Genomic DNA, 15,943 nt, shown 5'->3' on the forward strand with positions numbered 1-15,943 from the left:
TTTTTCTGGACAACATTTACATGTTGGCCCCAGGAACTCATTGACAGAGAAAGCTGTTGCATCAATTTTCCATTATCCAGTTTTTCTGGGGGTATACCTAGCTGTTCAAAAACGAATGGAAATACAGTATCCTTGCCCCAAGGCATCTACGGATGGAATCGGTTTTGTCTGGTATGATCACTCCCAGTGCGTTCCACTGTAGCTCAGCATGGGAAGTGAAGGATGCAAGTCAACGTGCAGAATCCTTGAAATGGTAAGATACTTCTCATACTTCTGGCAGTAATATTTTCATACTTGCAGTCCTGTAGAAAAGATTCTGTACACTCTGTAGTTTGTATTTAAATATCAGCTCCGAACTGTTTTCTTTAAACCTTCCTTACTTAAAGTTCTACTTCAGTAACTCCTGAAAGATTTACTGCTAACTCTTGCCAAGTTTCTAATGTTTCCAGGCCTGTTGGAATGAGTCCAGAGGAGAGCAGAGCTGGAGCACCTCTCCTGTGAGGACTGACTAAGAGTTGGAGCTGTTCAGCCTGGAGAAGGCTCTGGGGAGACCTTGTGGCACCTCACAGTGCCTAAAGGGAACCTACAAGAAAGCTGAAGAGGGACTCTTCACAAGGGCATGTAATGACAGGACAAGGGGTAATGGCCTTAAGATAACAGAGGGCAGGCTTAGATTAGATAGGAAGAAGAAATTCTCTGCTGTGAGGGACGATGGTGAGGCGCTGGAACAGATTGCTCAGAGGGGTTGTGGACTCCCAGTTCCTGGAGGTGTTCAAGACTGGTCTGGATGGGGCTCTCAGTAACCTGGTCTAGTGGAGGGCTCTCTGATCATGGTAGGGGGTTTGGGACTAGATGATCTACCTGAAAGGAGGTTGTAGCAAGGTGGAGGTTGGCCTTTTGTCCCAGGCAACTAGCAACAGGACAAGAGGAAATGGCCTCCAGATGTGTCAGGGCAGGTTCAGGTCAGACATCAGGAAGAATTTCTTCACCTAAAGGGTGGTAAGCATCAGAGTGGGCTGTTCAGGCAAGTGGTGGAGCCACGGTTTCTGGAAGTGTTCAAGATACCACTGGTTGTGGCGCTTACTGCTATGGTTTAGTAGACAAGGTGGTGTTTGGTCAAAGGTTGGACTCCATGACCTTGGAGGTCTTTTCCAACCTTAATGATTCCATGATCTTTAAACTCCCTTCCAACCCTAATCATTCCATGCTTTAATGATTCTGGTGTCTTACGAGTGTGGCATAAAGTAGGCTGGAGACACAAGCTAATTGCCTTCCTCTGGCGTTTCTTTTGGCTGGCAGCTGCCTGTAACCTGCAGGTGACATGTTCAGTTTGCTCAAGGTTCTGAACCATCAAAGGAAAATGAAGTATAACACATCTCTATAGTAAAACTACAGTGTTGATAGATACTTTAGCAATGTGTGATAAATGTTTCTGAATTAAATGAAGGCTGTGCTAGACAGAACTAATTTGAGCAATAATTTCTGTGTAGTAATTGTTGGGTGGAGCTCAGTGACCAAAATTATTCTAGCGAGATAACTGGTTCATAGTAATGTTCCCTCCTGACAGTAAAACTTATATATAATTTAAAAGATTCATATTAATAGTAAAATGTATCTGTGACACTTGTAATTTCCTAAAGAACTCTTTGCAAACAGAATTTATAAACTTCCTGGCTTACTCTATTAATGGTCAAAATTAACCTCACCTTACAGTTCTTACACAGATATGTAAGGGTGCTTGTTTGGGGGTAAGCTTTTTCCCCCCCCTCTCTACACACATGCATGCATTCACCACATTTTAACAGTCTGTTCCAGTTTGTCAAACACTGGCTAGATAATAGATAATAATCTCTTCATTTGTTTAGTCAAATTGCTGCTGTAGTATCCCACAAAGTAATAGTGGAAGGACAGAGAGGCCTTTCTGCTGGGAAGAACTTACTGGCTTCAGTCCAGTGGCTAGTGCACAGGGCTGTTCCAAAGACAAAGTGAATTGAAACAGAGATCAGGACAGTGTTCTGATAGTTGATAGTTTTATTTTGAGCTCTGAAGAGCTCATCTCTTTGAAGAACAAAGGATTATTGGTATCAAATATTGATTATGTGTAATATCTAAAATTCATAGACTTCTTAACTTCTTATTCTGGCAAGCTGGACTGCAGCTGAGAGTGAAGCTTTGTTGGAGAGTGAAAAAAAGTGAATAAAAGAAATGTCCTTTGAATGAATCTTTCATGACTAGTGGGATCTTTTAAAGGCAGATGTGATTAAGTGATTTAACTGGATTCAGAAAATACAATTGAATCAGAAGAATTTTCATAAATTATGAAGTATGTTAATTTAGATGAACCAGAAACATGGACAGGCTAATTGGACTACACTAATGTACACAGATACTTGAGGTTTTAATATACTTTTCTGAAAGCTGGTGAACACTTTTAAGTGCAAATGTTTTTTCATAGTTTGTCTCTGATTTGATGGTATATCTTGCCATGCACTCTTACTACAGGCTGTGATTAAGTCTCTGTGTTCTGGAAGATTTAAGTGCAGTTGTTGTGTTTTAATTTCTAAAGTCTTCAGATTCTGCTGCCTCAAACTACTGTGTAGTTCTGAAAGTGGCATCAATAGGTCCTAATATGTTATTTCAGGTAAAGTGCAGTAATATGTTACTTTTGTAGGGCTCTTAATTAAAGGTTATGTTGCTTAATGTTAATGAAGAGGTGTGGAATATTGAGGGTTGACATTTAGCTCTGCTTCATGTTAAAAAAAATTGGAAATAAAAGTTCTACACAGTTTATCTACATTTCAGATTAGCACAGCCAATAAAATGAGCTCTTATGCTCTGTTGAGCTCGTTTTTGCTGTGTGTACATTTGAAGGCAAAGCCAAATTGGGATATCCCTTGCTTTACTGCTTAGTAATTTGGCTCAGTTCTGCTAGATCTGTCCTGTGCAGGACAATGCCTAAGGTGTAAGACAGGCTGGGGTGCTCCTGCATTCTGCTTCTGGGTTAAATGTGTGTAAATGTATTAATGAACAAATGATTCTCTAGCAGTGCTGCTGTAGTTAGCTGATCCCTCTCTTCCTAATCCATCAACGATAAGAATCTGTTGTGAGTTTTGTAACTAGGTGGAATTACACTTCTCTGCTTTCACTCTGCAGTGAGTCAGCCAAGATGTGTCCCAGCAGGTGAAATTGTGTCTGTGAGCAAGCCGAAGGTTGCCATCAGGAGGTTGCCAAACGCCCTGTTACTGCTATCACATCTGAGACATGCAGGTCACCTTTCCTGCATTCCTGTCACCCAGGCTGAGTGTATTGCTGTCACTGAACTCTGAGCAAGCAGCGGGGCTTGGGCTAGCAGGACTCAGAGCTGTCAGTTTTTTTCCTGCTGCTTTGTGTCCTGAAGCTCAGGACAGAGAAGGGCAGCTGCTGTAGTGTAGGTGGGTGGAGTTTTTTTCTTTTTATTTAAATGCATCATTCAAGGAGCAAAGATAATGATGTAGGTGGTGGCCAAGAGGGGAGAAACAGCTGGTAGAAATAAGAGATGAGATAGGATGTTTTGGATGAGTGAGAGTGGAAGGCTTCAGAGGAAATCAGAGCCCGTGTGCCATAGGAGAACAATGGGGTGGGAGCTAGTAGATGGGCAACTGCAAAGTTGTGAAAGCCTTTCTCCCTTCCCTCCAGCACTACACGCCTGGCACCCTGCTGGGGGGCACAGTGTTACCCTCTTAGTCTCACCCTGACTGCTGCAGCGTCAGTCTCCTTTTGGAATAGACCAAAAACCTGTGTTCCAGCTAACCATATCCACTGCTGCTGCACTGCTTTTCTTAAGTACTTAGAGGTATACAATTAGCTAATGAATGCTTAACACAGAGTTTCTCATACATGTAACTGCGTGAAACTTGATGGCTGTGTTAATGTAAATAATTGCCAGGCAGGAGGAGTTGCTATATAATAGGACCTACAGAAACTGAATTCCAGGTTGGAAAACTGGGTCAGGCTAATTGAAGTAATGTCACCAGCTCTGAGAGTGGACACTGCTCTCATTTGCATGTTGAAGGTCTGTGGATCTACAGGGCTTTCAGCTGTTCTCCAGGTATGAACTTCATGTACCTTGTTTTTTATTTGTTTTGTGTTTCTTTTGTGAATTATTATCTGCTTTGCAGTGGAAGTCTAATAGGGATGATATGGTCCTATAGATGTGTTATGGAAATAAACAAGTTAATTTTTCAAACTTAAAAAATGCACCCTGGTTTCTGGAACCCAGAAGAGGTCGGCAAAGCCATCCCATAAATTAAAGCATGCACTCAGTGTGAAATGATACAACTTTGTTTTATGTCTTCGACAGAGATCTTTGTGTGGTTTAGTGTGGTTACTTCATAACCCAGAGCCAGACTCTTTACTCTTCACCTTTTATTTCTGAAAAAATTAAAAAAGTAATGTTTTTTTACCAAAGCAGTCAAAAAGCCAATCTTCCCATTTGTCTGAGAACTTATGATCATCAGAAGACCTATGAAACATTACAGCTTAGTTTGGTGTGGGAACACAGTTGAAATAGGTTGGAAAATCATGGTGGACTTCTGCCTGAGTTCCATTTATTATGGCGAATATGGAACACAAAATATTTTCTTAAATTATCTGTACTACAAAGCGTACTGTGAGATAATATAGTAAAAAATTCAATACAATTTCTTTATTCCACTGTCAGCACATCCAGACTTTCCTTTTTTCCCCTGTGTCTTTAAATATGTTCTTGAAATCCTTTCAAAGGTAGTTTTATTAACTTAAATGTAGTGCAGATGTTGCTAGCTTGGGAAATAAGTCACAATGACTTGTAGTATTGTGTCAAAAATATCATTTAGAGGCTTAGAATGAGGGAGCAATTAATGAACAGTCTTCACTATGAACAAATAAATGTCAGAGACTCCTCCAGGGCTAAGCTGCTTCTGTGCCCTATTCATTAATTGTTCTTTTGAACAAAGTTGGTGTTGATGAGTGGGTTTAATTAAGCATACCTGATAAAATCCACAAAAACAGATCAGAAGTATTAGAATGAAAAATTTGCATTTAATTTAATAAATAAAGGCTTTTTCCTTCTCAGGGGGTTTCATGCTTCATGTAACTGTCTCTGGCTGACATTTCTCCCTGACTACTGAGTTTTCCTCACTGGAGAGTGGCTGAAGATGTGTCCTATGGTTTGCCTCAGGATGCATGCCAAATACCATGCTCATATTTAAGTCTCTATTATTAAATATGTATTAAATATGTCATAATGGAAGATATCTCTCAGAACAGTCTCAGTCTACCTTTTGAAAAATGGCAGGAAAGGGAAGAAGCACATGTGAGTAGAAAGGTAGAAATCTTAAACTGCTAAAGCTCATTCCAAACTTGCTGACCCTATACCCTGGTTAAAAATACCACCTTGGGAAAAACCTTTGTATTCATATATTTAAAAAAAAAAAAAAAAAAAAAAAAAAAAAAAAAAAAAAAAAATTCATATGTAAATCTGGATTGTTCAATGTACTTGGTGGCTTACAGGTCTAAATTGAAACTTGATGAATGGTGGCCCCCAAAATCCATCTTATTATGTGAAATACAGTAATACATGTATCGGCATGGGTTCTTTGTTACATTTTTGATTCTATTTTCTTAGTTATACTGCTTTAAGTTATTTATTCTGGTTTTATTTGTAAGTTCTGTTGTGTAAAATCAATCAGAATATGAAGAACAGTTTGGTGAAAGTACTCACAGTTTGCAGTTTTGAGCCAAGTGGTAACTGGAAGCTTTAATAGCCTTTCAGTACCACTTCAGAAATGGAGATGTGCCATTGGACAGACATGTCAGAACTCAGTAAAAATAGCATATCCTACAGTGGGCATTCATCCAGAAATCTAAAATTAGCATTGTATCCTGGATATAGTACTGCAGGTGGTCACAAGCACTAAATTGTATTGAGCACCCTCTGTTATTCAAGCAGGTCTCAACATACTTATTTTAAACATTTACTGGTTTTATGCAAGGCTAACTTACTGTCATTACTGTTGTTCTTTATGTGGCATCAAAATATCTGACATGTTTCATAGGAATTAAAACAAAGCCTTAGCCAGAGATGTTTAGCATGGTTCTGTGTGATTGGAAGTCAGTGGCACAATTCCAGCTGACTTCAGCTGGGAGTATCAGTAGATCCTGACTTCTTTCTGTTAATATATATAAACATGCAGCCTGTTGGCAGGTTGGAGTGTGATTTATTTCACATTACTCTATTTTGCTTGTAGCGTTCCAGTAGAGTTTGGCCAAACAAGCTTGAAGAAAAGTTCTTTCCTTGTATCAGGGGAATGTAAAGCTTGAGGAGAAACAGAGCTCAGGTATTATGGTTTGGTTAATTACTTGAATAGTTATGCAAATTACAGTAGGCTCTGATGAGTGTTGTATGGGGAAGGTCTGTACTGACTTTGTTTCCATTATTCTGCTCTCTTCTTCCTGTTTCTGGAAGTATAGTGGGACACAGGCTTTTTAATGACTGTCGGCAGCAGGTTTCTTTAAAACCCACTGGAATGACCTGTAGAAATAAGATAGGATTTTCTTATGACATAATTACTAAGTACAGGTGTTAGTTATTGTGTTTGTTTTCAGATAGGGTAACGAGCATATGTTCCTCACTCTCTCTATAGATGTCTGTATGTGTGTGGGCGGGGTGTGGGAGAGACACGACAGAACTGTGTGTATGTAAATATTCTCCTAGAGGATGAACACCTAAAGAGAAAGAATGTTTCCTTTATTATTTATTTCTTAACTATATATGACCACAATTTTTTAAGTCAGAATATATTGTTTAATATTTTGGAGGTCATAGATAGACTTCTGAATTTTAAACACGATCTTTAAGTAAGGTGAGAGACTGCTGTGTGATGTTTTCAGATTCATCTGTAGATCATTATTGTTTTGGTCACAGTTGTTTTTTTTTTAAAGCAATTCCTTATGTTGAATAGTTGTGAGTATTCCAGCAGGTTCTTGAGTGATAAAATAAATTCTTCATTCTTAATTTACATGATGTCTGATATTTTCATTACTTTCACTTGTAAGAGTTTAAGTAATGCAGGGATGAAGAGGCTGGATTTTTAGGTGTAGCATTCATGACTGCAGTAAAAAGAAAGCCATTCATGTGTACTGAAGGGGGCACAACAAATACAGTGGGTAAGACACAAGTGTAATTTTTCTGAAGATTCATAGCAGAGGCTTATTCTGTTTATTTGCCATAGTAGATTAGTGGCAGGCTTCAAAACACTGATAAGATTGAGCAGTACTTGTGCTTTGAAAGCTGAGGGCAACCCCCCCTCCCTCCCATAAAATGTTTAGTAAAGGTAATTTTAAGTGATTGCAAATGCATCATGTATTTATGGATGTTCCCAGTAAACCTAAACACAGTGGCCTAAGCAAGTTTGCTTTTTTCATTATAAGTCTTTGCTTTTGTAGGAACAGTAAATAAAAAAAAAAAGAAAAGTTTCAGGAAGAAAAGTAAGCTTTTGCCCAGCAAAATAAACGTGGCATTAATGGGCCTGTAGTATGCTGTGGTGCCACACTGATCTCAATTTCTTATTTACATCTTGGAGGTGCAGATGTTACAGCCATGAAAGTGAACAATGTTGATGCCTTTTCCTGGTCTTAAAATCAAGAGTCAAACATGGTTAGAAGGGAAAAAGGGATTTTACCTTGGTATTTATTTTAAGGATCCTTAGGTACACGACATCCAGGTGGAATGCACCGCAATGCACACCCCCAAAAGATTGGGTATAACATTACAGGTCTTACTTATTGGCATATCTATCAAAAATTCCCCAATGAGAGGCTTGAATGAGCCCCCTTCCCCAAGGAACCTTCCCCTGGATGGTTCTATCTTGGTTTACAGAATGTGTTCTGGAGAGGACCTTGGGGTCTGGGGCACACTGGTCCTTAGCAACGAAGCTTCTAAAATGTTTAGTCTCTTAGCTTGACAAACAAGTCCAAGAATGTAGGGAAAAAGCACTAAGAATACAGAAGTTGTGAAAAAGGTATAACAGGGGTATAAAAGAAAAGGGAAGAAATCATCATGGCATCAATGTTACAAAGGCAGCAGCCCCAATGAAACTTAGTGCATTAGATTGAAGCAGAAATGAGTTCTGCAGATCTGGTTTACTTTCCAAGTGAAATTGATGTGTGTGTGTAAATGGGAGCACCAAAAAGAACCTTCTAAGAAGGCAGACTGTACAGGATGAATTTCGGCAAAGCTGAATGCTTTGTCATGAGATCTGATGAAGTTGTAGTTATTTTCTTTGCATGATATCTAATATAAAGGCATATAAATAACAGATTCAAAAAAATACAGGCCTATAATGCCTCTCTCCTGTCTAGGGAGAAATTAATTTGTACATGCTGCTTGCAAAACCTTTTGTAAAGGAGTTCAGACTCCTTCAGCAGAAGGTGCTATATAGGCAAATAGGTCAATTATATCCAAGTTCAGTGAATTTATTTAAAAAATTGACCACTAAGGAGGTACTAATACCCTGATAAAGAAAAAAATCCCATTGTGTTCTAATGTTAACCTGGACAGCAACACAAACAGTTGAAAAACAGATTTAAGATTGAAGAATTCAGAACAGTTTCGGCTTCTCCAGTCTTTCTTTTTATAAAATTCTGATTATGTTCTAAGATTTAGGAAAAAAAAAAGGTAACAACACCTTCCAGCCCTTTCCTGAAAATGACCATTTTAATGCTTATTTCAACTACAGCAGTTGTGCTGGCCTAGATGGGAGCTAGTGAAAAGAAAACTATTGAAGGCTGAGCTTATTCATGGACTCTGCTTCCCCCTCAGCTTCTGTGCTTCTCAGTAAATTCACCCTGTGCAGGCAAAGCATTCTTGATTCATCTCTCTGAACAACCACATCTGTGGCTTAGGTGGTTCATCTCTTTTTATGAAAAGGATTTAAGCTTCACAGAAATAAATTATTCCCATACTGTTGTTAGTTTTAACAGTAATTTTAGACAAAGTTGCTTTAGATGTGGGGAAAAAGAGTCTCCATCTTGTTTAGGTGACAACTGGAGACTTGCATGAGAAGTAGAAAATGTGACTAGTTCTTTATGATATGACATTTTAGGACAGATTGACAAACAGCTTGAATGACATTTGAAATGTGAGATGTTGTAAGAACTCACTGCCTTTGCTATATGTAAACACTACTGGGAGAAAAACAAGCTTTTATTTGAAAAAGAAAAAGGATGAGGGAGAGAAGAGCAAGTTATGCTTTAGGCTATTTCCTTGTGTGATTAACACCTGGACTGTCTTCAGAAAATGGCATGTCTTTCTGCTTCTATAATTTCAGAGTGGTTATTGACTGACTAGTAGGGGGCTTTTTATCTGGTGCCTTACTGAATTCTTTGCAGCCTCTTGACTCTGTTAGGAAGCTAAAATAGCAATTTTAGCTATCAGACATAGAAATCATTAACAACATTTATTGACTTCTAAACACTCTTCTGTTATCTCGATGCTGTCAGATCGCCCTTGCCCACTTTCTACAAAACATAATTGAAAACAATGACATTTCTCAATTTTTGTGGACAGGTTACAGACTGGAGAAGATTTTTATCTGAGAAAACTTCATTCAAGATGAAGCTATAAGAAGCTGCATCTGCAAGCGGTAAGAACAGCTTTAACAAAGAAATCTCAACAAAAAAACCCCTGTGTGCCTTTTCTGCTTTGTCCTTTGCATTAAACTAAGAGATGTTTTTCAGAGGTCACATAAGAAAGTTGTAGTGGAAGTGACACAGAAATCCATTAACACTGACTTCAGATTTCTATATTTCAGTATCTGTAGCTTCCTTGCATAGCTCAGGTCAGTTTTATAGTAACAATTAATGCTCCGGTTTTAATTCTTTAAATTTGATTTATGTATGAAACTCCTTCGAAAGAGTAGGATAGATAACATTGCAACAGCTTCAGGGTGAGGAAGTGAGCAAGAGTAATTAAATGCAGCTTTAAGGTAGTTCTATTTATCGAAGAGCATTCTACATTACGAGTAATAGTATCCTGTCAACTAAGAAATGAAGAAAGGGTAAAGGATAATTTAAATTAAAAAGCAAAGAAATCTTTTAATAGACCAGAAAGTAGGACACAAAGCTGAAAAGCTAAAAAGGAAGCACAGTGTAAAAATGTAAACTCTTTTTGTAATACATTAGCAAGTCAACATATTTCTCTTATGTTTCACTTTGTATTTGGAACCAAAGCTACACACAGATACATCTTGCTGGAAATGTGTGATTATTTTTATTTAGAACCTTGCAAGGTTCTCTGCATATTAAATACAACAAAGGAGTTAGTAAATGGATGTATTAGAATGTTAGAAATAAGGTAAAAAGTAACTTGTATGCTTACTGTTGTGAAATGCTGACTTTGACAGTCTGGGTATGCTAAGTTCTCCCATGTTTTGGAGTACATGTGAAAATTGGGAGTGGTGACAAAAAAGTCTGCTTTCTAATGCTGTATAATAATATCAGTTCTGTATAATAGTATCTGTTCTGAGGGTGACATGGCTGGAACCTTCTTTTCCCCCTCCCTTCCCTCCTTTAAGAAAACAAAATACTACACCTGTTTGCTGAGCTTTGTTCCTTTTTGTCACCTTTGTGTGCTTTTTGTCTCACAGATTGTCCCTCCTCCATAAATTTACCAGACAGTAACATAATCTACTTAGACATCCTATACCATGAGACACTATGAGCTTAAAATGCTCATCAGATCTATGTAGGTGAACTGTATTATTTGTCCTGATCTGGAATCTGTCTTTATTATTATACTTTTTGAATGCTCATTGTGTCATACTGCCAAAGGAAAATAGTTCTCCCTGCCATCTACTGCATTTTGTTGAATTTAAGCAGGTTTTACCAAATTTCTGTCAGGTTGCAGTGCTGTGGCTGTGTGTAGATTAGATGCTAAAAATTGTGTGAGAAGGATAAAAGAAAGGTTGAGAGGATCGGTCAGGAAGTAGCAGGGTGTTAGGAGATGGGTTTGGAGTGAATTCAGAGTGAAGAGGCTGATCAGGATGTGTAGGAAGTGGATATGTTGTTCTCAGACATAAGATGCGGAAGGCTGGTATCAATTTGTTGGGAGGAATGTGATGAAAAATGAGACTCTGATAACTGTTTGAAGGTTTGAAAGCAATCTTTGATGTATTGTGAAGTACGTGTCTGGGGACATTTTCTAAAACCAAGGATGGCAATGCTGTCAGCTCCATTTTAGATGAGGTCTTTAATTGTTTAATGCTGCTACTCTGTGAGTAACAGAGTACAGAAAGTCGCACTTCTGCTAAGCAGTAGAAGTGTTGAGGCTGTGGGGTGCACAGGGAAGGTGCTTGAGACGGGCTGTAAATGGCACCTGAGGCCGTGGTGTGGCACGGGAAGCCGTGTCACTGCCATTGCTACAGCCAGCTTCACGCCTGCCAATGGCCAGGAGCAGTGGGGGACTTCATGGAGAGCGGGTGGTGTTAGCTCCAGAAATAGCTCTGAGGCACCGTCCTGTTGCATCACTTCAAAAAGAGTTAAAGTGATTATCAGGCCATGCCCACAGTGGGTACTCCCTCCAGTAGTCCTCTGGCAGAGGTTTGCCCTCAGCTTTTCCTAAGTGCCTGGGTTCTCCCTGTGGTTTCTGAGGTAGTTGTTTCTGTCACTGAATGTGTGCGGATCACAAAGGTAGCCAAACACTCACTGGTGTTGTGAACTCAAATTTACTGCCTGAACAGTGAATCCCAATCATTATGGGGCACCTGACATTTAAATAAAGAAACAAAATGCCTCAGCCTTGATAATTCAGCTTGCTGCATTCACATACTCATCATTTTGATTGTACAAGGGAGGGAAGGAAAACTTGCCCTGACATGAAGTGCCAAGTGCAGCCAGGCACCAAACTGCAGCAGGTGTTCCCAAGGGATGAAGGACTTGCAATTTGCAAGAAGCCTACTTGGGAGGAGTAGAGGGCTGTCTGCTTTTGAGCAGCAAATTTGCAACTACTTGTTGAAACTTTTGCCTGATGACTGTAGTTGCTGTTGGCCTCTATGAAACATACAGAAGCTTGCTTGCTGTACCGTGGTGATTAGAAATATTAATTTCATTGCACACGAAAATCCCTAATGAAAAGTCCCTAATTAAAGGTTGACCATTTTCTGCCACTGTTAATTTTTTAAACTTTTTTTTTGCAAATGTAATTGCTGCTATGATTACAGAATGCCAAATTGAGTTTGGGGACATATGCAATATTCTTTTACCACTAGTCTAGTCAAATAATTTTTAACGAGACAAAGAGCTCATTGAACAACCAAATTGGTTTGTTTACTTCAGTAGCTTAACTGCATTAAAATCAAAGAGCTTTCATGGGCAGGGGGTAATCTGTGTCATTGCTGGACGCCATTAATCACCCCCTCGACTGAGGGCAGCACTTTTCAAAAGTGACTTATAGATGATTGAATAACTTTACTCTCTACACCATTAATGGTTCCCAGCAGGCTGCTAGCGTGCAATCACAAACATCTGTGCGTTTGAAAGTTTCCACTTCCCCAAACAGAGACACATTTTACAAAGCAAGAAAGAAAAGGGGAAAAAAAGGAGAATTTGTTTTGCATGAGTGGCCTTTTGGAAAAAGGGCTAACGGAAAATGTTCATGCTTTAACTCTTATGTGTTACAGTATCATCTGAGTTTACCTTGAGATCTTTATGCTCTCAATGGCATTAGAAGATTTTTTTGGTTTTAATTTGTTTTTGTTGTTTTTATTCCATAGGATCTTTCTGACATTTGATATCCAGTAGTGAAAGAAAATGTATCCTGCTTGCCTAGTAACTCATGGATGTTTTTGTTTTAACTGTGTTTAAAGTAAATGTAGCCACTTACCCCTAGACACTGCAGAGTGTGCATTATTTATTCAAAGCTGATGATTCAAGTCCTTTTGGAAACCAGCTTAACAGAACAGAGAACAAAAATCGTTTCTGCAGGCAGTCTGCTACTTCTAAAGTGGTCTTTTAGACAAGCATTTAATTACTCAGGGAAAGAGTGCTGGGCATTGATTGTGTTTCCTCTCTTCACAGCGTCACTGTGCTTCCTCACCACACCTGTCCCAGGTGGGTGCTGCATAGCTGTTGTGACCATCACAGAATCACTGAGTGAAGGTTGCTTGGGACTGGAACAGATTGTCCAACCAACCACCCATGTTCAAACCATATTTGTTTTCATTTAGCCTCTTCTAGCACGTTTTATAGAGTATCTCAGCTTTTTACTCTTGAGGACTTCCAGTACTTGTCCTACATATCCTGTAGAGTATTAATCCAAGACTAACATCTTAAAAGCATGAGATTGATGATGCTGTTTCACAATTCACTTTTCACTGTTCTTGCAGTGAAAAGAGCTCATCTAGAAGGACTTGATAAGTAGAAAAAGCAAAAAAAAAGGATGACCCAAAGGAAAGACGAAGAAGGAAGAATGCCTCCGTTATCGGTCAAAGATAATTGGTTCTGTACTGAATACGCATTTTAAGTTATCTATGGGTGAGGATATGACAGGATTAATCAGTTTCATGAAGCAGTGAAAATTTACTGCGTAATTGAGAGGTGAAAGGTTTGCATCCGTTAATCAGATTGGTACTTGGGTAAGATAAAGATAGCCTTGAGTTAGAAGTCTAACAATTAATAATGAAAAGGAAAGTGAGATGAACTGTGTGTGCTCTCTAACAGCTATGCAGAATGGGACTCCTAGGTAAGTATCTGCTACTCCAGAGTATAACAAAAAGTTGAGGTACAGTGGGAGAATAGGACACCTGGAATTTCTGTTAAGTACCTCTTTGACAAAGCTAACTATGATTTTAGAATACTTGGCATGTTTGCCTATTCCAGCATTGCTCCTGGGAGTGGGAAATGTTAGATGGATTCAGAATTCCCACTTTACTACCAGATTTTTCATGCTGTCTCAAATAACTTGTCCAGATACTTAGGCATCCTCTAAGTTGCTGCTTAACGGGTCTTGTGTCCCTAAAAATTCTTCCTATCAAGTTGCTTTTTATGTGAGCTTCTAATCTGTTTAACTTCTGTGGCCTGTGGTTTAAATGTGCTCATCACCAGTGTCTTGGACTGAGCACCCAGGGGGTGATTCTGAGCAGAATATATGAGTTTTGAACTTCCTGAATGTATTCTGGCATGTCATCTGATCTGGTAGTTCCTATTGTTGTTAAGAAAATGGTGGTAAAATCATGGCTGGTAGAGGGATCATGGTGTGCCCTTTTTTTTGCCCACTCAACTCATATGTTTTATCTGCACATGTGTTGCACTACCTGTTTCCTTCTCTTTAGATTCAGAAAATTACTTGATTATTAAAAGCAAATCCACAGTAAGACAAAACTGTCCCATGTACAAATCCTTCCCAGCAGGAATTCTTCTGTAGCCAGAGGAATTTAAGCAGCTACAGTAGCAGTGAAGTGGCAAGGATTGGTCAGAAAACTTCTTTGCCAAAAGGGGATTTTGTTTGGCCTTATGTCCAGCCATACAGATGGTCCTGATCTTGTTAAATGCTTTCTACTACCCAAATTATTTTACATGTATATTTATAATATGCAAGAGAGGGGCTTTGTTTGTCAGGACCAGGAAAATGAGTTTTCATCCCATCAAAGCAGAATCGATAACAGGAGGATCATTAGCTACTGGCACTTGTCCTGGAACAGAAACTGCAGCTGCTATTAAAAGAATGTGTCTGTAGATTAAACCTGTCTTTAGCATGAGTGTCCTGTAGAACATCATGAGGACAGCATATAAATCATATTCAAGTTTTAGAATCCTTTTCTTTTATAAATTAAATTAAGAAATTTATTTGTTCTCTGGATTTCCCCCCCCCCCCCCATGTCCCCTAGTGCCTGTAGGTAGTGTTGGATTATTCAGCTGCAAATAGTTTGTTGAGAATTTATCCCTAAAATTCAGTTTCTTTTTTTTTGTTTGTTTGTTTGTTTTTGGGTTTTTTGTTTTTGGTTTTTTTGTTTGTTTGTTTTCATTGTTAGTGACTGAAACTTGGTTACTTAACTGGTCTTTGTCTTCTCTGCTGCAACTGTCAATGCCAGTGCTCAATTCTGCTGATGGATTTAGTGATACAAAGCTGGGCTCCGATCACCAGTGTTTTCTGTAGGCGGAGGGCAAGCGGTGATATCCAGGAACCGTAACGAGCTGAGAGTGGGTCTGGGCAGGTGCTGGTAGGCACTGGCTGTAGATACCGTGTTCACTTGTGAGTTACTGGTTTATGTCAGCTCTGAGCTTTTCCAGTGAAATTTCTCATTACAGCTTCTGAGCAGCCGTGCTCTCAGGGGGTGGAGAGGGCTCCCTGCACCAGCCCAGTGCATCCTGCAGGCTGCACAGCGTGCTCTGGCTGTTATCTCCTGCCATGTCTCCATACAAGCGAGACCTTGTGGCCTGGCTGCAGGAAACCATCGGGGTCGTTGCAGAAATGGGAGACTGCACTGAGTGAAATGTGCTCTACACGGATCTACAGGTGCTCTGATTTGGAGCTTGTGTGTTTTAGAGATCACAGTAACTAAGGCTAAACAAACCCAAGCAGCCTTTAAAAGAGGTAATATAAACAAACAAGCATGTACATCTCTCTTCCTAGATGCCTTCATTATTCCAGTGGTTTGGAAGTGAGGCTGTAACTAATCTCTGGAAGTGTCAGCCTCCTTTGTTTATACCTGCTTTCTCATCTGAATGATGGAGTCCCACCCTCTCTCATGCTTGCAGTAAAGTTAATTTGGGTTTTTACCCCGCCTTCTAAATTGGTAATCAAAAAGTACAATCATATGTTGTGCTCTTGACTAAGTTTCTTCTGCATCTACCTTTGTTGACACCAAGCATTCATAGCAAAATTTTATTCTCCTGTTTTTGTAGAGAATTGTCTAGCTGAAAACTGAAC

The 15,943-nt window shown here is 39.3% G+C and overlaps 1 protein-coding gene across 6 annotated transcripts in view; it reads left to right on the forward strand.

Moving 5' to 3' along the window:
- Positions 1-15,943, forward strand: part of SEMA5A (semaphorin 5A) — a 317,047-nt gene that overhangs the window by 9,429 nt on the left and 291,675 nt on the right. For 4 of the 6 annotated variants that reach the window (XM_039548447.1, XM_039548448.1, XM_039548451.1 and 1 more), the window contains exon 2: positions 9,587-9,662. The exons of the other annotated variants lie outside the window; for them this stretch is intronic. The gene's annotated coding sequence lies outside the window, so the exon portion shown is untranslated. The remainder of the gene's footprint in view (positions 1-9,586; positions 9,663-15,943) is intronic. 6 annotated transcript variants of the gene reach the window in all.

The sequence above is a fragment of the Corvus cornix genome, chromosome 2 (genome assembly GCF_000738735.6).
Source record: "Corvus cornix cornix isolate S_Up_H32 chromosome 2, ASM73873v5, whole genome shotgun sequence".
Classification (NCBI taxonomy): domain Eukaryota; kingdom Metazoa; phylum Chordata; class Aves; order Passeriformes; family Corvidae; genus Corvus; species Corvus cornix.